General features: G+C 46.4%; 1 protein-coding gene across 1 annotated transcript in view; it reads left to right on the plus strand.

Annotated features, from left to right (window-relative positions):
* GPC3 (glypican 3) overlaps positions 1-24,230 on the plus strand; it is a 270,116-nt gene that overhangs the window by 225,083 nt on the left and 20,803 nt on the right. The gene's annotated exons all lie outside the window — the stretch shown is intronic.

Genomic DNA, 24,230 nt, shown 5'->3' on the forward strand with positions numbered 1-24,230 from the left:
TTTGCCAGCGAGGAGACTCTCCCTGAAAGAAGATTCAACACCTACTGACCTTTCAAGGAGCTCAGTTTGATTGTGTGTAGATACTGGTGATCTAAACCTCTCCTGCTCACCAGTTACTCATATGCGGGGTACCTCTGGTTCTAGCAGTTTCACTACTAACAGCTGCTGACCGCCCCTTTCCCTACCAGCTGTCACCCTGAATGGTTTTGAAAATCAGGAGAAACAAAAACAAACAGAGAAAAAAACACATTATTTCCAATATACTAGTTTTGATTTATCTCCTGTTCTATAAAGTGTAACCTTTGTTTCTTATTTGTAATGACCCTATAATAGCTGCATGGTCAACTGAAACCTTAAGGATTTAAACACACTTGTAAACTGTCAAGTCAAAAGTTTGTGAGTGACTATAAGCATATGCTGGCAAGCTCAATATGCTAATAAATTCATTATTATGTTGCCCCACTGGAAAAAGCACCGAGATAGAGGGATTTTATGATAGACCTTTTATCCTTTGTCACATCTGCAACACATTAAAGATTCTGAAGGCAGATAATGTTTACAATAGGAGAATGATTGAAAAGCTTCTAGATCAATGAGCAGAACTTCCTGTTTTTCAGTGGGAAAGCCCTGGAATCTGCACCATGTACACGTAAACCCTAAAATAGATCTGTACACACACACACACACACACACACACACGTACGCCACACCAATGGCAAGTCAGGTCTCCGAATAAATTATAGTATTCCCCCGCAAATTGCGAGGTACTGCGAATGTGTTCCAGAGTTGTGTATTCACCCGCTTCTGAAATCAATCATTCTGCACTTGTACCCACCAAAGCAGACAGGCTGGTTGCTTGCTGGCAAATTGCTGACATTCCGAATAGCCACCCACTAATTAACTCACCTCTGGAATTCTCTGTCAAGACGCTACTTATAACCAGCCAGCCTGCTGCCAGGAAGCCTGAAAATAAAACATGAGTACTGGAGACAACACGCCACGGTGAGTGGCTTTCACGTACGTGGAGCATGAAGATCGCCTTTTGCTGTGTTTACTGAGGATGGCAGCCTGGCACACTTCGCTTGCCCGGGGTGACTTGGCAATTGCAAGCTGCCTGGACAACGTCTGAGCACCCCCCAAAATAGCAATTGCCAAGAGGGATAAATAAATCCCTTTTAGGACCCGTCTTCTGGGAACACTTAGGAACATACCTGCCAGTTGGAGCAATCTAGCGGATTCCCAGGGGGATGGGGGAAGGGAAGGTTCAGAGATAGCCTAAGTTGTCCCTGAAAGGGAGAAGCTGAGCAATATGGAGTAGAAGTGAAGCCTGTCATGGGCATGGAAATCTGCTCCATCCCATCTGCAGTTCAGACAGCCGTAGGGGTGCGTGTGAAGAGATATTGACATAGATGTGTGTGATAACGATATATGCAGCCTGTGTATAACAATGCCATCTGCTGGCTGGTCCTGCTGCACCCGTGGAGCTAATTAATCTCCTTTGATCATGCCGCCTGCCTCTTGGTTGTTCCTGCTAGGATCCACAGCTGAGGGTCCAAAGTGTCCATCCACCTTGTCACCGCTGCGCCATGGATTCTTTTGCTCCAGCAAGCTCTGCCGAGCTGCCAGTTTTAAGTCTCCCTGCGTTTCCAAAGCAGCAGTGTAGCCGGTGGCCCAGTTTCCTCGTCTTGTGTTGGAGACATGTGCTCCCTCTTGCGCATTCAGCTGCCTACACAGGGATAAATCAATGCTTATGGTGGGAGAGGAGCAGAACTGGCTCTGAGAGCTACGGGAGGATCCAGAGCACCAGGCAACACCCAGCCACCCAGTCTGGGCCCATCCTTGTGTTTTTGTTATTTGCTAGAGGTGTACTTTGCACCCAAGCCTAGAGACGTCTATGGAGCCTCCCTTATTTGTATCAGAGTGGCCCATAACTGGGCTTGGAATGATCAGCGTTTTATCGGTAAATGTTGATTTCACCGTAACCCACCCAAACTGACAAAAAAACGCTTCCATCAATATTAACTGAAATTTACGGATAGGCAAAGCTAGAAAAATGCTACTTGAGAACTTATCAGAGTTTGACTTAAGGACACTTACTGTATATTTTGATGTGACGTTGACAATTCATATTTTAAAGGTTATAAAGCTGTAACTTTTTGAAACTCAACATCTACTGTCATTAAATAATTCATGTCTGATCTCCCCATAATTTCCTTCCACTATGAAAATTGAAATTGATAAAAATCAGGGGGAAATGCATAAAGGCCCATGATGTTCTGCAACTGTGAACATTTAAATTGATACAAATAAAAAAAATGCTTAAAAATAAACATTGATAGTATCCATCAAAATGATAAAACAAATACAACGTGAATTGTGCCAAGCCCACCCATACCTCATCTCTGTAATGCCTATTATTTGCTCTGCCAATGATTTAGCCTTTGCATGGGGATGCTGAGAAGGACACTGTCAAGGCTTCAGGCTTAAAAATTGCCAGACTCTGCTTGCCAAGAATGATCACTTATTAAAGCTGTTCATTTGAGGGATCCCTGAAACAAGACTACAGATTGAATGTTACTTCTAATGAGATGTGTTAAATAATAAAAGCAGCTGTGTGTTGTTAGATTCCCAGCCAACAAGCCAGTACTTGTGTTCAGTGTTAGGGCATATGCTTTGGCTTGTATAGTGGCAGAAGTAAACAAACACACCTGAGCTATTCTTCCTCTAGGCATCTTCTTTTTAAAAGCTTCTTCAAAACCTAAGTATATTATGCATAGTAGTTTTCCCAGTCCACTTCTAAATGTCTCCAATGATGGGTCTTCCATGAGACTGTCCCACAGTTTAACAGGTCTTACAGTTAAGACATCATTCTTGATACTCAGCACAGATTTTTCCTTTAATTAATTTCATCTCATTAAACCCTCAGCCCCTAAATGTCTCGCTTTAGGTGCCATTGATCCAAGCTCTCTATATTCACTATTGCAGCAGGGGCCAGCAGATGGCACATGTGGTCTTCTAGTTTGTTTTTCTGAGCACATGAGAGGATTTTCCAGCTTGGGAAGTCATGCTGTGGAGGTGTTAGTTTTTGTTGTTCATGGTTCTGTGTGGAGGCAGTGGATCTTGAATGGGAAGCTGTGTGAGAAGCAGGGCAGTCTGCTCTCTGCCTGTGCCTGTGATTGGAGCCAATTTCCGAGGCAGAGTTGTCCCCTGGAAATTGGGCATTGATGTCGAGCTGAGATCCCCTAAAAGAAGTGGTTGGCCTGAATGCTGTTTGGCCATCTCTGTTCCAGGACTGATATGTGCACCCGTAAAACAAGTTGCACATAGAATGTACCCAGATTCCATGTCACGATCTCTTCTCCACTGGGAAGCTGGCTTGTAAGGCCCAAGACACCTGCTTCTGCTCAGCAGAGGGGTGTTGCCAATTTCAGACTGGGGACTGTTACGCTGGAAGAAGGGCCTACTACGCTGTTCTTAATTTTTATAAGATAATCTTGTCAGGTCCTTTATAATTTTGATTGCTCTTCTGTGAATGCCTCTCTGCTTGGCCATATCTTTTGTGTTCTGAGATGTTCATTTCTGAAGACATTTAAGGAGCCATTCTGCTTGATCTGGAAATGAATCCAGATCTTCTGTTTAAAAAAAAATTCCTTGGATGTTTGCCTAGGAAGAGCCTTTCAAATACAGTGTAACTGACGGGCATCTGGAGATGCATTGTGACATTTTATAGGTATGCATGTATTACCAGATCAGATGAACTGTTCAGATTGGAGTATCTACATTCTCTGCTCTTTTCCTTTCCACGTTGTTGAATATTTTGGGGGTTTTAACCATAATCTACCTAGCAGCAATTTTAATTGTAAATTAATTCAGTTTTTTGTCTATCAATGGCTTAATATTTGAGTAAAGTGATAATAGTACAGACATGCTGTTCTACAAGACATTAATCCTGTCCTAGAGAGGAAAAAAATGGTCCAAATGCCAACTAGATTATTCTGCCATGAGAACTGAATCCAGGCCAATTACGCAGTGCAATGGCACTATTACCACTATTCTAATGCAAGTGTTTGTGTTTGTTGGGATTTCTGTTCTCCTTTTAATGAGGATTTGGTTGGAAGTCAAAAATTCTATGTCATTATGGAAGATGAAGGAGGCGTCGCATGTAATAATGTATTGAATCCCTAATTGTATCAAGTGGCAAATTCATTAATTCACTTTTGTTTTGCTTTTTAAATTGAAGGCTATAAGACACATAACAATGAATTTTAGTGCAGTCAACAAAAAAGTATCCATTTATTGACAGGCTGACACAATTAGCAGTGGCTTTCAGAGACAGGGTCGCTATTAGCTTCCCCTTCAGTGGCGTGTGTTCAGTGCAATAACATGATCAGGCCAAATACTGAGTGTAACATGCATGTGTTTTACACGTTTGTTGTAACTCTTACATTGCCAGGCTCTTTAGAGAAACATTGAGTCCATAGTTTACCAAACTGGAGAGGTGAGAAGTCTGTTATAATAAACTTACAGATTAGACAGAGAAAGTATTTGCGCAGAAGCATCAGTTATATTGACAAACAAATCTGCGGTTCGTTTTAATTTTATATTCCTTTTTGGTTCTGTTGGTCATTTTTAAAAACCCCTTCAATGTCAAACAGGGCTGAATATTTTTGACTAGTTTCTCTCTAGCACTTCTAGGCATTAGCTAACAGTGGCAGCTCCTTAGCCCATTTAACGTTAAACCAAGAATAATGTGCCATTTACTTGAAAACCTAGGTCAGTAGGAGACGTTAAAGTCAGTGAGAATCCCATGACATAAACCCTCTGCACGTCACATTTAAAACTGGTCAAATAACACACTGAGTCCAATTTTCAAACAGGCATGTTAAAAGTCTATCTATATCCTGCTTTCTCAATTTGGCACATACAAGATATTGAACTCAATAGAAGGGTAACAGGGGGAATTTAATAGCCTATGTCAGTGATTTTCAAATTTTAGCAACCCGAGGACCCCCATTTTGTTTTAAAAATTTTTGGGGACCCCCAAGCCCCACAGCTCAGCCCTTGCTCTGCCCCCCTTCCCCAAGGCCACACCCCCTGCTCACTCCATATCCCCTCCCTCTGTCGCTTGCTCTCCCCCACCCTCACTCACTGTCACAGGGCAGGGGGCTGCAGTGCAGGAGGGGGTTCAGGATGCGGGTTCTGGGAGGGAATTTGGGTGTGGGCTCTGGGAGGGAGTTGTGCAGGAGGGGGTGTAGGGTGCAGGCTCTCGGAGGGAGTTTGGGTGCAGGAGGGGGTGTGGGCTCTGGGAGGGAGTTTGGGTGCAAGAGGGGGTTTGGGCTCTGGGAGTGAGTTTGGGTGCTGGAGGGGGTGTGGGCTCTGGGGTGGGGTAGGGGGTTGGAGAGGGGGTGAGGGGTGCGGGCTCCAGCCGGGTGGCGCTTACCTTGGGTGGCTCCTGAAAGTGACTAGCACATCCTTCTGGCAGCGGCTCCTAGGCAGGGAGATCAGGGGGTCTCCATGTGCTGGCCCTGCCTGCAGGCACTGCCCCCGCAGCTCCCATTGGCCACAGTTCCCAGCCAATAGGAGCTGCAGAGTCAGCACTCAGGGTGGGGGCAGCACATGGAGATCCCCTGCCCCCCCACCAGGACCGCAGAGATATGCTGGCCGATTCCGGGAGCGGTGCAGAGCTGGGGCAGGTAGGAAGGCTGCCTTAGCCCTGCTGCACCGCCGGACTTTTAGCGCACAGGAGGTGCTGGGAGGGAGGGGAAGGAGTTGATCAGTGGGATCCCGGACCCCAGTTTAAGAAACGCTGGCCTACAATATAAAGGAGGTCAGACTACGTGATCTAAAGGTCTCTTCTGCCCTTAAACTCTGTGGAACTATGACACAAAAGGAAGGATTTTGATGTCCCGTGAAGGCTTTGAAAAGAGCTCCCTGAGATGGCTCATCCACCTGAGATGTATAAATGTTTGTAAAACCACTTTGCTGCTGCAAAACACTTCACCTTCATTTCTGTTTGAACACAGATAGTTATAGCCTGTATATTACCAGCGTGTTTTCAGAGATGCTTTTCAACGGTGACGTTTTGGGGGCTGATGTGTCTCTATTACTTGTTATCAGAACAGAGTGTTTTGCATGACGCAAGGCTTCAAAACAATTTCAAAAATGTCCCTCTGTTTTGCAGATGTCCACATAGTTGCAACATTTGAAGTCCACCGGCATCTTCAAGGAATCACAAATATCTTGTTCTCTAGCTGAAAATAACCAAACCTCCTCGTGCTAGTTCAGTTTTCTCCTAAGGATCAGCTCAGCTGGAACCCCGGCATTTTACTTTAGGCCATTTTCTTTTGGAGAACAAACTAATGGAGCAGTCTTTTTGTTAAGACAATGCTAAAGGAGCATTCCAAACAGATGCAAGCCAGGTGCTGCTTGCTAGTGGGCTGACAAGACAACCTGACATAGATAGCTTGGTGCATTGTGCTTGTTTCAGTCCGATGTACAAAGAGGAGTCTGTATGCGAGCTTGATAACAATACAACCCACTGATTGACTCAGTGTATACGGATAGGGCCTCCCTTTCATGCATGACTTGCCTTTTCCTAATGCCTTCTTGCAGGTAAACTGGCGGATCGGAGTAATTGAAGGAGAGTAATAAAAGGGGTCCAGGCACACGCAGGCCCTGCCTGCATGAAGCAGAGTTCTGAACCCATTTTTGGGCACTGCCGCAGCTGCACTGCTGGTGCCGTCCGTGTAAGCACTAGTGTAGTGCACACGGGCATTCGTGGGCATCTCGCCCCCCGGGGAACAGCCTTGGCTGGTCAGCACTAGAGTTGGCACCGCTGGCGGGATGTACACAGCTGCCCCACCGCTGAAAACCAGCTCAGGCACTCCCCAGTGCCGAGAGCCCCAGAGAGATTCCTTCCTGTGCCCGTGGCACTTTGAATTGCAAGGGAGTGTACTTGCTCTAATTCTGCTGAGCTCCGCTTGCCATTACTAGACTCTTGCTTGTACAGCCCTAGGGCTCGATCCTGCACCCGTTCAAGTCAATGGTGACACTCCCCCCGACTCCCCTGGGGGTACCCTGACTTTATGCCTGCCTCTCAGGGGGTGACACTGTCTGGGGCTCGGCAGCCTTTCCCTGAATCCGAAAACAGGCGATGCCCCCGGCACGTGGAATAAAGAAGCAGGGTTTGGTTTTGGAGGTAGCAGCAGTTCTCTGTTAGTGGCAGAATGCTTCCAGGGGCCTCTCTGCGGCTAAAACCTGCGTCTTGCTCTCTAGGAGTTCCCTCTTCAGCCCAGAGTGCTTGGTTCTCTCCAGGAGTCGGAGCTGCCGCTCCTTGGCCAGGCAGCAGAAGCTAATCCTGATAACTTCCTTCCCTCCCGGGCTGGCCTGTGTATAGAATCGTAGGGTGAGACAGGACCGCGAGGGTCACCTAGTCTGAACCCCTGCCAAGGTGCAGGGTTTGCTGCACCTCACTGCATCATCTGCAGCTCTGTTACCATACAGAGATGAATGAGTGAGAGCTGCTTGCCAATCACAGAATCGTAGGACTGGAAGGGACCTCGAGAGGTCGTCCAGTCCAGTCCCCTGCACTCGTGGCAGGACTAATTATCTAGACCATCCCTGCCAGGTGTTTGTCTAACCTGCTCTTAAAAATCCCCAGTGATGGAGATTCCACAACCTCCCTAGGCCAATGGGAGCTGCGGGAAGTGGCGCGGGCTGCAGGAACGTGCTGGCCGCCGCTTCTTGGAGCTCCCATTGGCTGGGAATGGTGAACCGTGGCCACTGGGAGCTGCGGGGGGGAGGGTGGGGGTCGTGCCTGCGGATGGGCAACATAAACTGTCTCGTGGGCCGTGGGCTGAAGGTTGCCGACCCCTGAGGTAGTGGGTGGGGCTTAGTCCATGAGATTGATTCCTTTCCTGACTGGAAAGACTTCAATGGGCTTTGGAGCAGGCTCCGTGAAGAGACCTTCCTCTTATGTAGTATATTAACTTGTATGTCGTATATTAGACTGACAGTTAGAGCTCACTCTCTTGTGATCACTGGACTCCACCACAGCCACATGCAGACTTCTGCTGAAAGAGCCCTTCCTTTCTAGCCATTGTCAAAAATACAGTTGAGAGGAAGAGAAATGTTCCAGCGGTGAAATCCCTGAGAGCCTAGTTTGGGATCCAGATTTCTCTTTCACCTTCCTGGATTAACCGTAGTTGTGTCTTGGGGTATGCTCCACAAATCACTCATCGGTCCTGGACGTGATCAGTTACTGAGTCAACATCTTTCTGTTCACTTTCAATGTGCTTCAGAAGCTGGGGAATTCATCATTCGTCAGGAAGAAGCTCTCCTCAACTGTTCTGAATTAGCTGCGACCTGCTGCACAAACATCTGTCACCCTTGCTGAAGCTAACACCAGTAGTAATGTGAACTGAACCAGGTGGAGCCAAATGCTGGGTCAGATAATTCCCCTCGGAATCTCCGCCACAAGGAGCCAATCCTCCACCCCTCACCTGGCCCAGACAAGTGGGCTGTGGACTGCAGGGAGGTGCAGCCCTTCGCATGAGAGTTGTGCAGGCGTTGGACCCCCTGAGTGCTCCAGCCTCCCACATCCGAGCTGCACAGCTTCCTCTGTTATCAGCGCTTTTGGAGCCCACAGGGGAGGGCAGCAGCAAGGTTTCACCTGGATAAATAAATCACGTACAATCAAGTACTAACAAACTGCAGGAGTCAAGTTTGCAAGCCCTTGCTGGATCTTTTAGGCATTTGGCCCACCTCACTTGGGGGCAGTAGCATCCAGCTCTGTCATTTAGGGCTTGTCTACACTCAGGAAAATTAATCCCAATTAACTAAAGGTATGAATTTAAAGTGGATTAGTTAAAGCTGCATTAAACTCCTGTGTGGACACTCTCATTCAGAATTAAAATAGTACTTAATTTGGTGTACCTTAATTCAAACTAAATAAAGGTAATTTAAATTCTGAATGAGTGTGTCCACACAGGGGTTTAATGCAGTTTAAATAATCCACTTTAAATTCACTCTTAGATTCTTGGGGCTGGTCTACACTAGGGAGGTTTAGATTGGATATTAGGAAAAACTTTTTCACTAGGAGGGTGGTGAAACACTAAAATGCGTTACCTAGGGAGGTGGTGGAATCTCCTTCCTTAGAAGTTTTTAAGGTCAGGCTTGACAAAGCCCTGGCTGGGATGATTTAATTGGGGATTGGTCCTGCTTTGAGCCGGGGGTTGGACTAAATGACCTCCTGAGGTCCCTTCCAACCCTGATATTCTATGATTCTAGGTTGACCTAGCTATATTGCTCAGAGGTGTGAAAAATCCATACCCCTGACCAACGTAGTTAAACTGATTTAAATCCCGCTGTAGACAGTACTAGGTCAGCAGAAGAACTGTGTTGTCGCCCTAGCTACCCTCTCTCGGGGAGGTGGATTTACTACAGTGATGGGAGAACCCCTCGCTCCAGCTGTGGTTACTTAGCATTTTAAGTGTAGACTTAGCCTTGGTGTTGCTTTTAGGGCTGATCAAAAATTTTCCAACAAAACTGTTTTTGCCGTTTTGTCACAATCGAAGCTTTCTCTAGAAATGTATCTGTAAGCAGTGTCAGGATGAGCTCCACCCTGACATCTGGTGGTGAGGTGTGGCAAGTTGTGGAAAAAAACTTCAGGGGCCGATCTCATTTGCATAGGCACACCCACCCCGCCTAGACTGAGGCCATAGCTGCCCAAATGGTCACTTTGGCTGCTGTGGGATCCCCAGTGTCTCTGTTATTGGGGCAGGAAGAATAAATTGTTATTACCCTGATTATGGGAACTGTGCTTGGAACTGTACTTGGCCTTTTGTTATGATGGAGGGACTCACCATCAACTAAGTAGCACTCGCTAGGCAAGGGTCATGGGTTCCAAAACTGTGTGAATAGAGAGAAGTTGGGGACAAGTATTAATACTTGGTGGCATGGGCCCCTTGGTGAGGGTCTTACGTGCTAATTGCACTTCCTTCTCTCTCCACTGTGGAATATCAGAGCTAATTTTGATTTCATCAGAAGTTTAGTTACAGGCTGCTGAGCTCACTTTGGGCTAATAGTGCACCAGCACTGAGGCTCCCCTACTACAAGCTGAATTCACCAAAGAGTTGAACTGACTAAGAGCTGAAATCACTGAGCATTGTGTTAAGTAGTGGGGGAGCCTGAAGATATATCGTGGAGCAGTTTGTGGGACAGCTGGAGTGCCTTGTGGACAGGCTGGCGGAGCAATTCATAGGACGGTGGGAGCTGTTGGTGGGACGCGGAGCAGTTTGTGGACCGGCTGGTGGAGCAGTTTGTGGGATGGCGGGAGCTGCTTGTGGGCCGCGGAGTGGAGCGGAGCTGAGCTGAGCGAAGGAGTTCGTGGGGCGGCTGGCAGAGCGGAGCGAAGGCCTATGGAGCTGTGGGGCGGTCAGCTTCAGATCGTGTAAGGTGCCTCTTACCCCCGTCCCATCTCCACCCAGGGTGGGAGGTAAAGCTCCGCAGATAAACTTTCGAACTCTGGGGCTGCCCTGACCAGGGACAGAGACTTTTGGGTCATTGGACTTTTGGGACTTTGGGTGATTTGAGGTTGCTGGACTCAAGAACCAAAGGGAAAGGGGCATGCCCCAATTTGCTTGGGGTGGGTTTTTTTTTTTTGCTCATGGGTTGTGTTATGAATCCTGTTGGTGGTGTTTCCCCAACATAATGCCACGTTGTTTCTCTCTGTTATTAAAAGGCTTTTTGCTACACTCAGACTAGGTGTTTGCGAGAGGGGAAGTATTGCCTCTTGGAGGCGCCCAGCGGGGGTGGTATATATTTGTCCCAGGTCACTGGGTGGGGGCTCGAGCCGGTTTGCATTGTGTTATTGGAATGGATCCCCTAGATATTGAACCCGGCCCTTGTTGCTGCCAACTCTGATGGGCAGAAGGGTTACATATCAATTTTGATTATTTCATTGTTTCATTTAGAACTTTAAAAAAAAACATTGTGATGAGGTTGAAACATTCCATTACAACCTTATTGGAATGCAGTGTTTCAATTTTGCATTTCAAAAGGGCTTTGTTGAGAAATGTTTTGTTTTCATTATATTACAAATATAACATTGAAAAAAGTCAAAATCAGACTGAAAGGTTTAGATTTTATGGAAACTGAACATTTCTGTGGACCTGAAAAAAAATCTAAAATGTCCTTTTTCAGGAAATTCTAAATGTTTGGTTTTGTTCAAATTCAGAACAAAACCACATTTTAAAATGTCTGAATTTCCCACACAACGGAAATTCTAAGTTTTCATTAGCTGTCGTTGCCTTGGCAGTTAGAGCTGTCAGAAATATTTTGCCTCTTCCATTGTTTTTTTGTTTTCTTTTTTGTTCTTGAGGTGTTTGAGTTTTGCCAAAGGCTGGAGCAATGTGCTGCTTTTTGCTTCTTCTAACATGGTCTCACTGGAAGTGGAGCTGAAGCTCAACTCTGAGATGGAAGCTTGCACTGTCCATTGGCTTCAGTTCGCTATGTGGTCACTACTAATGCGGAAGGGGAAATAGGTGTGTGTGTGTGGGGAGGAGATGGAGTAAAATGCAATGATTGAGCTTCCCGATCACTAGGCAGAAATCACCAAGCGACCCTTTAAGGTTTTGACCTGAAGCTGGGAATGGACGACAGGGGATGGATCACTTGATAATTCCCTGTTCTGTTCATTCCCTGGTCCGTAAGGAGCAACGCATGGGCTGTACCGAGAGAAGGCCCTTCCTGCCCATCCGAACTCTACCCTTGCTCTCTCTTCAGAGCCTCAAGATAATGAAGAGCTGTTGCTTTTTGTGGGTGTGAGTTTTGCATGCCCTAATTCCACCCAGGGGAGGGAGGCTGGGCCTGGGCCCTGCTGAAACCTGAAATACAAACCCAACCAAAGCAAGCTGATTGGCAGCCGTGCGTTTCCTCTCCCAGAATTTTTTTTCGCAAAGGCTCCTTCGTGTGGATCAAAATCTCCTATGCCCTCAGCATAGTCAGGGACAGGGGCCCAAAATTCTGGGCTGAAGAAGGGGACAGAACAAGTCCAGAGGGGGAGGGGTGGTATGTTTTTCCTTCAGCTGAGTGGCCTACCTGTTCACTCAGCAGTAGAAAAATCCTCACTTTGCTGGTTGCCTGGGCAGCTGCTGTGTTCATTGCCCGGTTCTCTTGTGTGCATGTGCATCTTACACTATTCTTTGCAGTTCAGGTTACTCACTGGTGCACGCACCGTCTGATGGCTGTTACACATGGCTGCTTTGGGAACTCATTTAATCTGAGTTGTAGCTGGCTTGGCAGGTAGCCGGACTGAAAGGGCATATGCCATCATCTTTTGTCCCGTCAGGGAGTCCCAGCAGGATTCATAAAATGTAAATTGCAACTGCAACGTGATACACATCTTTTTCCCCCCTCCTTCCTTCCTGTTTCAGTTCAAATGTACTTTGAGGCCTGTGTAGTGTTGCTGGAGTTGAAGCTATTTTGGAAAGGACTGTGTCCCCTGGATCCCGGAGACATTTCCTGTCCTGGGACACAGCCTCTCACACATCTGTTGCTTGCAGCATATTTTTGGACTTTGGGTCCTTTATATGGGCTGTAGTTGTCAGGTGGGAGCTGGTGGTTATCATCATGCTTTGAGTAATATCCTTTGCTTCTACTGATGTCTCCTTTTTCTGTGATGCTACTTTGGTGCCATAAGTGCACTGATCTGTTCTTTATTGACAATTCCAATCAAAAGTCATTTAAAAAAAAAGCCATTCTGAGCTCCCCATCCATCATGGTTTTCGCTGCTCTCGGTTGCATTCTGAGATATTTCTTCATCTTTAGTTGCCCTCATAAATCTTGCATTACAGCAATCATTGTACAGAATCTAATAACATGTATTCCTACCAGATATTCTCCTGTTCCCCATGTCAGTCAAGCCAGACTGTCCACCACCTGTGCCACTTAACCCCTTCAGGAGTGGCGTTCACCCCCTCACATCCTGCTTTGTATCTTGTGTGCCTGTGTGGTTGCGGTCCTTGGCTTCTCGTGCTTGTGGACATGAACTGAGTGAGGATGTAGCTGGCAACGTACATGCTATTTGTGGGGACAGTGACAGAGTGTCACCCTGGTACGGCTGGGCGTGGTGTCATTTGGTTACCTGTATTTGAGATAGCCACAGCTCTGGGCATCATGTTGTGTGTTTTGAATTAGACTTGTAGAAATTAGGGCTGGAAGAGTCTTATGAGGTCAGCTCGTTCATACATCTGCTAGTGTTTATCGTTGGCCTTGAGCTGATGAAGACCACGGTGGGGACCTAGTTGACTCGGAGGCATCAAGCTTGTTTAGTCTGAGATCTGACTGATGGAAGGAAGGAGGAGGGAGCTGCCATGTTTCCTTGGCTGGTACCCTCCAGCAGTAACCAAGCCCTTTTATGCTGATGTTATTTGTGTGTGCACAAGCAGAGGGGAATGCAGGGTGTCTGGTCTGGGGAAACCTACCTGAGGAGGTTGGATTTGAATGTCAGTGTGGTCAAGGGTCCATCTGTTGCTAGAACATTGATGCTGAGTGTGTACATAGCAGCCTAGCTCCCAGAGGATCTCCTCCTGTGTGCTCATATAGGAGTTGTGGCCAGAGGAAAGAGGGTACCACCCGGGCTCCTCTCTGGGAATCTTCATCTGCCACAAAGTCCCCTTGAGGGCACTGGCAGCTACACAACTTTAAAGTAGCCCTCAGGCTGCTCTAACGTACTCTGGGAAGAGCAACCCCAGGATTGGGGAAGCACAGAAATGACGTTTGTGCCCCCATGCTGCCATGCAAAGCGCTTCTGGGCTGCTGATGAGGATCTGGCCCTCCAGAATACTCATGTCCACATTCCAGCTCATAGGAAGACACGACAACATGTTACCTCCATCCTCAGACAACTCCTCTGACTCCCCGGCCTTTTTGAGCTCCACCTCCAAATTGCCGTCCTTCTGTTTTAAAAATCCCTCCCCCCCCCCCCCCCGGCTTTGTTCCATCAGACCTCCCGGACCTTGTCTCCCTCTGCTCCCCACACCCCCCCAGTACCCTCCATTCATCACTACCAGTTGCCGCCCCTTCAAAAATGTCATCACCTTTGGTGCAAGAGCCTCCTGCTGAGCATCTCCTGCCATCTGGAACAGCCTCCCCGTATCCTGTCTCTCTCCATCACGTTTCCAGTCTTGGCTGAAAGTAACGTTTTCTCCTTTGCCGCCGTCTCTGAATTCCCTCTTCCTCTGCCATAACATTGTGTCACTTTACTGAACTTTCTAAAGTGTTTTAGGATACAATTTGTACACAAGGCGCTATAGGAAACAAAGCTGCCTCGCATTTAATTGAAATGTGTCGCTCCCAAGTGATGGCAATGCCCGGGGTCTGTCATTAGTCATACTAATCTCGCTCTTGATGGATGGTACCAACTTGAATGGATTGCCTAAGAGTGTGTTGTACAATGTAAAATAAACAGGCTGATATATTTGAAGATATATACCAGTCCGTTTGCCTTCAAGCTGTGCAGAAACAAGTGCTTTGCTGAGTGCCTTGTAACTAAACAATAAAATTAAAATGCTGGCCCAATCCTGCAGAACACACGTGGTCTAGCAATGGATAGATCTGGATGATGGGGGTCGTAACTTACCTTCTGGTTTTCTTTCTAAACATTTAACAGACAGACCAGGTAGGGTACAAGCAGCTGCAGAGCAAAGGCATTGGAGGCTGATAATGGTCCCGATTCAGCAAGGTATATATGGGCCTAGCATTCCTGCCTTAAAACATGAGTAGTCCCACTGAACTCAATGTTCAGGTGCTTGTGAAGTTCGGCACATGCTTAAATACCTTGCTGAACTGGGGCCAAAGTTATAACGCTGTTAGCGATGCTAAATAGGTTATTTAGTGACCTGAATTTTATTAAATCTGTCAGCAATATTCTAGAAAAAGTAGTACCAGAAAAGAGAGCAGAGAAAGCATGAAAGGTGCCCAATTTCTGCTGGATCAGACCCCCTGAGAGCCGTGGGATCTGATGCATTGAGGGGGAATGTGGTTGCCTGGATTCTGACTCATAGCAGATGTGCCCAATTTACATTACAGCTTAATACCTTTGTTTTAAAATGTTATTTCAAGACAAATGTGTTAAAGCAGATGTTTCCAGTAAAACAAATATTTGTGTAATTTACAAACAACTTCCTGCTGCCAAAACTCATTAGAAAATGGGGGAGGGGAGAATGGTTCTCCATACCAAAAAAAAATAAATCAATCTAAAAATAAAATCCATCCCGAGAATGCATTTCCACATGTTGGGTGAAAATAGCTCCAGAGCGTTGAGGAACGCTGAGAGAGAATAAGTGGTTTGAGAACGGTTTATGGAAGCCTATTTAAAGACAACTATCCCGCTCGTGTGAATAAACAGAAGGCAAATACCCACAGATTATACGCATTCAATAGCACAAATCTTAATGTAAAAATGCTGAGCCAGCTTCTGTTTTGAAGGGCAATCACAGAAAGGCAGCGTGGGATTTTCGAAGTCACCTATACACTTTTGAGAATTCCACCCCCGGTTTCTAAAACGGTTTATTTACTGTATTGAATTTCCACCTGATTTCGGGCCCCTTTCCTAATTCAGTTGTGGCTGGTGGCAGCCCGCATCTGGGCCCCGCTGTACTATCTCAGACTGATTTTACATGAAAATGAACCCTGGAGAGTTTCATTGCCCATGTATTAAAACAGCCAATAGGGGTAATCATCTGAGATTCATTCCTGGGCACCTTGCTCCCTGTACCCAGCCCCACCCTGCGAGGGCTGCTCGGAGCCTGGGGGTGTCTTTGGGGCAGAAGGAATGGCGTGGGCCTTCCTTTGGACCTGAGATTCCCCATTAGCCTTTTGTAAAGCTGGGTTACAACCCTTTGCATTCCAGAAGGCCTTTGGCATCACACTGATGTATGGGGGGGAGGCGGGTCTGGTGGCTGAACTGCCTGGTGGTCAGAGTAGATGATTGAGTGCTCCCCTCTATGTCACAAGACCAGGGAGTGAGGAGAGCTGGGTTCCAGTCCTCGCTCTGCCACAGGCACTTTGGTTCATCTCTCTGCATCTCCGATTCCGGACAGCAGGACTTCCCTGCCTCCGCGGGCCGGCGTGCGGTGCATGGTGATTCATTCGGGCTTGGTAAATGAGTTGAGACTTGTGTGTGGGGGGTCTAGGCATCTTCCTTGTGACGCTGGGTTTAGCTGCTCTGTTAATCTGATGGGTTTGGCATTTAGCCCCAAATCCTCTCCCCCGGGCACATCCCGAGTGTGTACTGAGGGCCTCTTGGGGGGCCAGGGAGGAATTCTTCACTGCCTCTCCAGTCTCAGAGCTAAAGTAGCCTCCACCGCACATGCAATGCCTCTCTTTCCCCACGGTGCGTAGCATCCACTCCCCCAGTCCCTCCCATGCTTTTCCCCTAGGCAAACCGAGGGAGGGGTCTCCCTGGGAGGCTGCACTCACTGCTGGAGCAGTTCACTATGAAAGTGAAGCAAACAGACCTAGCTCATAGAGCGACCTGCGCAGTGCGAGCAGACGCATGCAGGGCATTCCTCGGAACAGCTGGGATCCCTCCCCCATGCGAATCTGCTTTTAGACATCACATAACTGGGGCCAAGAGACCATTCCTCCGTCCGTCTCATTCTGCCTTTCCCTTGAACTATTCCCCAGCCCTTGTACGGGCATTCGGCCAGCACGCAGCGCCTTTGTGTTTCCCCTGCCTTGTTCTGCGTGAGTAGCTGTTCGCGTCGCTGGTGATGCCCATTCACCTTTCCTCCTCGCAGCTCAGGAGCAAGGGCACCTCGAAGATCCGTCATAGAATATCAGGGTCGGAAGGGACCTCAGGTCATTTAGTCCAACCCCCTGCTCAAAACAGGGCCAATCCCCAATTTTTGCCCCAGATCCCTAAATGGCCCCCTCAAGGATTGAGCTCACAACCCTGGGTTTAGCAGGCCAATGCTCAAACCACTGAGCTATCCTCCCCTCCTAATATCCAGGCCATTCGGGTCCACCTTAGGCCCTGCTTCCGGTGTCTATTTACAATGAATGCCTGCACGCTCGACACTCATGTTACGTACAACTTGACACCCGACTTGGTCTTTCTGGGTTTCCCAGGCTACAGCCGCTGTACGAGTCGTGGTTTTGGTAGCCACAAGAGCTAGCAAGCCCCTGGCCTTCCATTTCTCCACTGCAGGGGTATTCATTGGGGCACACACGTGTGAACCTAATCTCTTGTCAGCTGAGAAGGCAGTTACTTGTAGCGTCGAGCAGGCTGCCCCTCTAAATCCATCATTGCTGGGCACCTGTGCCGTAGACACGTGGCTCCACCACTTCGGAGAAGACCCAATGTCATCCAAACAGGTGGAAATAAGGGTGGGCAGCCAACAACCCATAAACGAGCATTACAGGGGGAGGGGGGTTCTGCTGGGAGGCTGGCTATCCTGAGCTGACTCGAATGGGAGTCATATAACCTTGTTTGCTGATCTTCGGTAATAAAACAGCCTCGGTGCTGAATATCTCAGCCACTGTTTCTCCATCCCATTTCAGTATTAAATTCCATGTGGGTGGGGCCACCAGAGACGTGCCCTTGGAGACCACTGCCGTTGCACAAGCACACGAGCTTGGCCGCATGCAGCTGTGCAGGTTCCCCTCCATGCAGATTGTGACTGCCCAGGACAGGGTTAATCTGCCAGGTGTGTGTGCATGTTTTGAGACCGGTCTCCCACCTCAGGACGCTTCTCCAGGGTGCCTGTGGAGTGACCTCTCTGGATTTGGAACAGATCCTGAAATGGGGCAGAAAAACTCTGCCTGTTCCTTTCTCTTGGCCTGTGACTTTTCTGGCATGGACACAGAAACAGTCACCAGCCGGAATGTGGCTCTTAGGACCCAGCGTATGGAGGAGTAGGGAAGACAGAGGCTGATTTGAAGGGCTTCTGTGGGCCTCATGGTGCCTCCCTTGTCCGACACGGAAGTAGGCATTTTAATCAGCCCTTTAATCTTCACCATGATGATCCCCTAAACTCTCCCATACGTTTGTATTGTGCTGCTGTCGGCAGCTCTTCAGGGTAGTCCGGGTAAGTGCCGGTGCAGAGGATGAAGTGCGCCGGCCGAGAAAGATGAATCTGGGAAGTGGGAATTACACTTCTGATTCATTCCCTTGTGTGTGCTGGATTTTCCCTTTGTTTTCAGGAGGACATTTTTGCACAAAATGTTGAGTAAACAGGCTTTTCAGACACATTGCTAAACAGGCTTGTGCAAAGGAGGTGAAAGCAGTCAAGGAAGAGATGCCTTCTTAGGACTCCTGGATACTATTCCCAGTTCTGCCATGGGCAAATCACGTATTGCAATCTCTTCCTGCCTCACTTTAAACCAGCTGTAGATGGAGACCAGTGGATGGCACCTATCGTAAACCCTACCTCTTATCCAGCCCTTTTCATCCGTAGATCTCAAAGTGTTCACAATGGAGGTTAGTGTCATTATGGAAACAGGCACGGAGAGGGATGTGACTGGTCAAAGGACCCCATCCACTGTTCTTTTTTGTGGGGGACAGTTACTTAATGTTTGCAGAGGGCTTTGAGATGGTCAGCTGAAAGGCAGTATTGTAAAGGCAACGCAATATTATTATGATGTTTCCAAACCACAATGTAGATAGTTGTCTATGAAAATCGTTATAAATGGGTGACAGCCGCACCTTGGAGAACAGTCTGCAGAACCCATACACACCGGCCATGCCTGTAATACTGGGTGGTGCGTGTTAGTTTGTTGCACCACGTATTGAAGGTCAAGGCTTCCCTTGCGTGCAGGAGGTACAATTAAGAAAGGAGCATTGTATTTATTGGTAAAAGAACTCAGAGAAATACAGAGGGCAAGGGATGAAATAAAACAGCAAAGCACTTCGAGGAAAGATGACGGTTATCAGAGGACACAAGTGACATGCAAAATCAACCTGCCTTATTCCAGTCTGGAGTGAATTGTAAGCCAAGTGCTGTACCCCTCACGCTGGAAGTAATCATGCTTTTTAGGGGATACGGGCAAAGAGCAGCAGTATTGTCCAGTGACTAGAACACTGGCCTGGGAGTCAGGAGGCCTGGAATCTACTCCCACCTTAATCACTGTGTTAACCTGGCCAAATTACATCCCTGTCATGCCTCAGTTTCCCCATCTGTAAAATGGGGTTGAGGATTCTTCGCTTTGTAAAGCGCTTAGGAATCTGTGGATGAAAAGCACTAGACAGTGGTGTTGTTTAGGCCAGTTATTTCAGTATCTTCTCCCATTTGGGCTGCCTGCTGTCGGGCAGCTGTATGACCTGGAAGCAGGGTAACGCAGGGGTGGCTTGTCTGTCGGTAGATCTTGGAGTGAAGTGTAAAGGCGTTGAGTCTGCTGGAGTAAGTGCTCATGGATGCCTGGGTCTGCGGTGCAAACGGCTACAGGTGTAAAACTCAGGGGACCCCGTGCAAAAACAACCCGGCATTGGTGAGTAAATGGAGCTGCCGCCACATTACAGAGACCTTGCTCCTGCAGAAATGTTCCATTCCCTGGTTTTGTTATTTCTGCCATGCTTTGTAATAGGGCTGCAAAGAGAGGGCCCAATCCTGTGGACGTGGAAGTCAATAGCAAAATGCCGCGTGCAGGATTGGGCCCAGATGTTTTATGTTTCAAAAGCTGCCATGTGGCATCCCTGATTAGGAGCTTGTATAACGCACCTAGTCAGACACTGCTTCTTTCCCCCAGGAAAATACTGCCAGCAGCTTTCCAGCTTGTCTCTGTGCCCATCACTTGAAGACTCTTCCCCGCCCCCACCCCAATCCAGCAGGCTGCTCCTCACTGGCCCAGGGATTCCCTGTACGGGCCAGTTTGCAGGAGCAGGGCCTGAGTTTCTCCTGAGCAGGCCTAAGACACAACTGGGCCGATCCTGTGCCTTGGAGTTTTGTTCATTGACTTGAATGGCTGCAAGTATTCCCTAACCCATACTGAGATGGAAGTCCTTTTTCTCTGAACACAGGAGCTGGTGAGTGTCATAGAGAGAGGCAATGAACTATGCCCACGTGTGCGCCAAGATCCCTGCATGGAGGGAACCCCCTGAATGTGGTTCCCCACTGCCACTCCTATGCACAGAAAGGGGGCCCGCTGCCTCTGGGGCCGTGTCTCCTCCCCTGGGCAAGGCAGGGTGCGTGGAGGAATTCACTATGCTCAGCGTGCTCCCTGGCGACCTCCTGAGGTGCTGTGCTTCCAAACACAGCAACTGCAGGTATCCCCCCACCCTGTCTCCGAGAGAGGAGAAATGCGCAAGGCATCCCTTGATCACAAATTCTAACCGTTCTCCCAAAGGCCTCTAGCCCCTCTGCTAGAATAGTGAAGTCTGTCAAGGCGGGTGGGTCTGTACTGCACTTTGGTCTTCAGAATATCAACTAGAGGGTCACCAAGTTTTTGGACAGCTTCTCTAGGAGCCGCTCCTTGAGTCTGTCATTTCCCCCGCTTCGTAAGGACTCCCCATATATTATTAGTGCAGTGAGGGCCTGGTCTGATTACTCCTTCTAACCACCATTACCATTCTGGCAGCTAGCATGGCAAATTGTAGTAGGGACTTTGAGCCTAGTCTAGAGAAATCTTCCTTGCTGCCCAAGAAGGAATGAGCAGGGAACAACTCCATCTGCTTTCCAATTATTTCTCTGCAGGGTTTTGTAATGTGGTCCCCAAATGTATTTATTTTGCATCCATCCATTCAAACAAAGGGACATAATTACGAATAGCCCTTCAGCACTGGCCTGATACTATATTGCTCCTCAAAGGTTAAGTAAACTGGAAAAAATATTGTATGCCCTGAGATTTTACTGATATGTTTAACTGCAGCCAGAAAAAATTTGTTTGTTTCATTTTTTTCCATTGTCTGTACAGCTTTCCCTTTGCTAGACTTCATAAAGATCATCATTTTTGTGGGTGTTAAACATCAAGGAGAAGAGAACAGATTGCATGTACTTACAGTTCTAATGCAATCAACTGACATTATGTAAAGGCGATGCTTTTAACAAAGCCTTTTAAATTTGGTCTCTTGTTCGTAAGTTCTGAGGTATAAAATTAAATGTTAGACAGAATCTTTATATGACGCACAATATACAGACTGTTATACAAGCTACACATTTTGTCACTTTGGTGTGATCCACTAACATTTTACAATGCTTGCCATGGAGCATTAACATAAATAAATTAATGTTTTACAAGTGTAAATGTTTTATTCCACATGAGTCAGTGAGGATATTTTGAAGGGAAAGAAATGTAAATAGAATGAAATTCTTAAGCAAGATTATTGATATGACAGGACTAAAGAGCTTGGGATTCTGTGAAAAGTGCCTCTTTTCATCCCTTTAATAAGTCCATTACTTGCACTCGGGAATATTTTAAGGCCCTTTTCATGCTGAATCTAGAGTTGAGCATGCTTTGCATTTCAAGCTTTGTCTATGAATCAGTAGAAGCCAAAGTTATTTCTGCTTTAAAATAACAGGAGCAGGGAACAGCTAATCTCTTTTCATTCTGAGTCCTTACATTATTTTACTGGACAGAGTTTGTGTTGGCTACAAAACAGGGCATTCACCACATCTATGAGAAGGAATTTAGGGTAAGAATGAAGCCTAGATTGCAGTATGCATAAAGACTCCTTTTCCTACGGCCATTAAGAAATTCCAAATCTGCGCTATTTTGAATAGTGACATTAAATTAGCCTTGCTAATTTCAGTAATTCAAGCTGATAGCTGAGTTTACAAATCTACCAGATGAGACATTCCCATAATTACAATCTGAATGTGCTTTTCAGCTAAGGTGAGTTGATACAAAAAAAGAAAAAAAAAGAAAAAAAAAGGGAAAAATACTCTCTCTGTTCTGCCTTTTGAGATTAGTATCTCTAAAGAGCAGTTACATGGCTGTACTACATCAATAAGACATTTCCTATAGCAGGCTGCTAATTCATTTTTCCTGTAACATGTAGGTGCTAGAACATATGAGACAAGATTTTTCACTGTCTTGGATTTTTTTGGTCATATTTATTCTTTCAGCAGGACATTGATTCTGCTTTTGTTGATGTATTTTGGTTCACTTTTTAATTGTGCACTTTTAGGTAATGATTTTGGGGGCTTTTTCATGGGCAAGAAACATTCTTTGATGGATGAATTAGTGTAAGAGCTGGTGGTGTGACAATGAAAAGCAGTGCAAAGCCCAAGAAGGAGAAAAAGGGGTGTTTTACAGGGCTGGAAATTCACAGCATGCTGGAGGAATCTGCAGAGTAAATTTTCAACACCATAGGGGAGGTGCTCACACAAATTTCATCAAAATATAGGAAAATTATACACTTTATTTGAAAGGATATTAATTTTATTAGAACAGTAGACTAGCTAATTTAGGGATTAGGATTTTGTATCAAATGTAACGCCAGCTGAAAGATTCATAAAAATAACCATTTGAATCTTCATCTGAGTATTATAATTCCTATCCTGGGAGCAGTATGCAAGGGAATCTAAGCCCTGCATAGAACATGCATTGATGGCCACATAATTACTGTTACTAGAGTTTCCATTGCATGGAAAATTCTGACATTCTGACATCAAAAATTTTTTGATTCCAAATTGGAATGAAAAGCTGAAATATCCTGTGAAATGAAAATTCCACCCCAAAATTTATTCTGGACCATCGAAACATTTTGTTTGACTTTTATATTAGAATGATTTTAATAAAATTAATAATTTAATATGAAAGTTTTAATGAATCTAAACTGTAAAGCTGAAATGAAACGTGTTCACTTTTTCGAGTTAAAAACTTTGTTGAAATCAGCGTGCTCCTGTGAACTGTTTCAGTTTTATTGAAACAGTTTTTTTTTATGGGAAACTGATTGAACCCGATTCGGCCAGCTTCGCTAGCCTGCGCTACCTCTGTGTTCGCAAAACAAAAGCGCCTCGCTGCTCCTTCACTTGAAATGGGGTTAAACATTCAGATACGAGGAAGACAGCACCAAAAACATGCCAGGGGAAGTTTAGAAAACTGGCAGGCATTTCTTAACGGAACATTAAAGAGCTCTTCCAGGTGTAAGGAGACTTCAGTATGAACCAAATGCAATCTGTTCAAAGGCTCAAACAAATGAAGCACTCCAGATAATGTCCTCCTCTGAGCTCAGAGCTTGGTTCACTTAGGGGAAACCCGACGGTAAAATCCAAGCGGAAAGGCCAAAGAGCACGTCAATATGAAGTAATCCTTTCTACCTGAATATTCTAATAGAGGCAGTTCCTGCAGTTAGCTCAGTTACCATGAGAAAACGGCAAGGGAAAAGCAGTGCTAATTCCAAACAGTAAACAGAGTATCTGTTGTTAGCTGGAAAGGAGCTCTGAATCCTGGCCCTAGATGAAATCAGCTGTCCAGAGCCTTACTATGGCCCAGCATTCCAGACTGCTCTGTCTCCATGGTCGGGATGATAGAAGGTGACCATTCACCAGGAAGAGAATGTGCTTGCTAGCTGCACCGTGGTGAGATCTTCTTAGGCACGGGCTTGCTTTTGAGGAAACTTTATCTTTAATCTCTGTAATCCATTTTATAAAGGATTTTATATTGTTGTAAAGGATTTACAAACCGGTTTACACAGACTCTTTATTTTGATTTTCCGTTGGGATTGTGGAACTTCCCCTACCTCTGCATTCCAAAGACTGACCCCAGAGCATCATTATGGACATGATTCTGGAGAGTGTGGTTCATTTATTTTATTCGCACCTTTCAACCAATGAGTATTGTAACCACATTGCTTTGCAAACTCTCACTGCTCTGCTGTCATCTCTTTCGTTCATCTTTCCCCATTTCTCAGTTTAAGAACTTTGAGTAAAGAAACTTTGTGGCTTTTCAGCATTCCTGGTACCACTTTAGTTTCATAAAAACAGTCAAAAGTTCATATTGTTTTGTGCCAGGATTTTTAGATAAGATACTGTTCACAAGCTGTCCACACATGGGACACGGTCGGGCTCTTCAGAACTCCCCAATTTGTTCCTTTCAGAACCCGATAGCCCCCTTCCCAGTTTATCCCCAGATGTGTGTAAATATAGAGCTTGATCCAGTGCTCACTGGATTCAATTAAAATATTCCCATTGATTTCAGTAGGTACTGGATCAGGCCCATAGAGTCTGGGAGCTGGCTGATTCTCTCTTCATTTGCTCCGCTTCTTCTGTTCTCTCTTTGGTTTCTTT

This window comes from Chelonia mydas, chromosome 9 (assembly GCF_015237465.2).
Source record: "Chelonia mydas isolate rCheMyd1 chromosome 9, rCheMyd1.pri.v2, whole genome shotgun sequence".
Lineage (NCBI taxonomy): Eukaryota > Metazoa > Chordata > Testudines > Cheloniidae > Chelonia > Chelonia mydas.